The following is a 2,394-nucleotide window of genomic DNA, read 5'->3' on the forward strand; positions in this document are numbered from 1 at the left end:
TAGTTGGAACACAATGTGCCCACAGATGTGGGCACTAGGACGTAGATATCTTTTAAGGAGTCTTACTGTCTACCACAAATACAAATGGAAAGATATCTTTTCATAAATACAACATCATAGGGATGTCAGTTCTCTCAAGCTTATTTATAGATTCAATGCAATTCAATGCAAATCACTATCTTGTCAGGTTTTTTCATTGAACCTTACAGGTTTCTTCTAGTGTTTATATGGAAGAGCAATGTGTCAAATACAGCTAAGAAACATCTGCAATAACAATACAGAGATTTACTCTACTAAATACTAAGACATTATAAAACTATAATATTTAAGACAATTTACTATTAATGAAACACAAGTTGCAACCAGTCATAGAAGCATACACAGTATGGTTACATTTACACAAAAGTTGAAGATGGGAAATATCAAGCAATATATCGTTTAGGAATACATATGTATATGGTCAAACTATAAAGAAAAGCAAAAAAATGAAATTCAAGACTTTGGTAATCCCATTGTTGGAAAGGACAAGATTGGAGATATGCACACAGGCATCTTCAAAAGTATCATGATGTTCTATGTCTTAAGCTAAGTGGGGAAAATAGAGCTGTTAAGTTTATTATTGATCATTAAGCTGTATAATATTCTATATACACAGTTTTGTTTGAATAATGTCTTCATACTTTTTGAGAACATGATTGACAAGTCTTATCAAGAAACTTTAGTAAATTTTTAAAATAATATTTTGGTTTTAGAATACTGAAAGATGACAATTCACAAGGAGATAATATACAAAGAAAATTAAACTACTAAATACTCTCTAAATTAAAACACTGTAATCAAATTGCTAATTCTAATCTTTGTGTCTTGGCAGAAGCAGCTGGAGTTCCTCTTCATAGAATTCACCCACCATCTCATGATGATTACAAAGCCTCCCCACCAATTCAATTATTTAATTTATAGTAATCAATGCTCAGTTTTTTTGTGCTTAAACTTACATGGAAAGGACAAAATCCTACTTACAGGAATTTTTTTAGATTTCTTCAAAATGTATCACAAGTATCATTTACAGTGCAAGCTACAAATAAGATGTATTCTTGAAGGAAAACTTACATGAAGCATGAGATAGTCAGTGATGCCAAGAGTGGTTATACAACTAACCCAGGAGAACCAGCAGTACAGTGATAACTCTGTTTTAATGTACCAACCTTCTCCTTGTTAGTTGAGTTCTTAGATCTTACTATACCACCAGCCAAATATGTACTTCATTACGTTGAATATAAGACTTTCATCTTTTTGAATATTCATCAGAAATTACTAAATGCTGTAGCAAGAGGTTTCATGGTAGAAATCCTAGGGCTACTTCTGGTTGTAGTGGTGTGCCTAAGGTTTTGATGGGTGATACAAAGGCTAGAGACAGAGATGACAAAGCACATCTATCCCTGTTTTCTGTAACACTTTTATTTATTCATCATTTTCCATCAATCATAACAGATTTTCCAAAGTTTCTCTCATCTTTGCCTAAGGCTTTCTGGACCTGCAGTTTAGACTGGTAACAAATATGCATCCAATTTCCTATTCTAGACATCACATGTTTTTAAGATAGTCCCATATTATACAAATTGTAATAATATATAGAAAGCAGATAATGGGGAAACCAAAACACAGTCACCTGAATGTCATCCATGTCGTCTTCTGAAGTCAGGGAATCTTCTGGAGTATAAATAGAATCCAACTTGGCAGGAGTTAATGTCATCTCTTGTGAATGACCAATATTTGATGGACTAAACATACTTTGCCCTGTTTCAGAAGTAGTTTTTGTAACTCCAGCCAGATTATTCTGCATTACTGAAATGCCTGGCGGTCTTCTTGAATTTCAAGGTGTTGGTATGAGCCCTGGGAAGGAAATGTCATCATAGGTACTTCTAACTAGTAGAATTCCACTCTTTATGAGCTGGTACAACTGGTCATGGTGATGACCCACATGCAAGTAAGGGCAATCTCATTTCCATTACTCCTGCTGAAGAGCTACTAATTGATGGAGGTTGTGGAGTCACTGGACATGGCAAATCCCCCGTTACAATTCTAGATAAGAACTGGGAATCAACTCCTGACTTTGGAGACATTGGTGAACCCAATACCATTGGTTCAGCTCCCAACATGGTTACCTGGGGTTCCATGATAAATGCTACCATCATGGCCACTACGAAACATCCTGGGATTTGGAGAGGAGGCTGTGCCCTGCTCAGTTACTTCATGATGTATAGAGCAGCAGTTTTCAGGCTGCGCCTAAACCTGTGTTACTCCAGTGTATAAAGCAGTAGTTTGCCATAACCCACTCTATTTTGAGTTTAGGTGCTGAGGTGGAGTGACTCTACAACTTGCTTGTACAAGTAA

At 35.7% G+C, this 2,394-nt stretch overlaps 1 pseudogene; it reads right to left on the minus strand.

Annotated features, from left to right (window-relative positions):
- Positions 1 to 1,304: 1,304 nt before the first annotated feature.
- Positions 1,305 to 2,192, minus strand: LOC139701852 (nucleoporin NUP35 pseudogene; annotated as a pseudogene).
- Positions 2,193 to 2,394: the final 202 nt, after the last annotated feature.

The sequence above is a fragment of the Marmota flaviventris genome, chromosome 14 (assembly GCF_047511675.1).
Source record: "Marmota flaviventris isolate mMarFla1 chromosome 14, mMarFla1.hap1, whole genome shotgun sequence".
NCBI classification, from domain to species: Eukaryota; Metazoa; Chordata; class Mammalia; order Rodentia; family Sciuridae; genus Marmota; species Marmota flaviventris.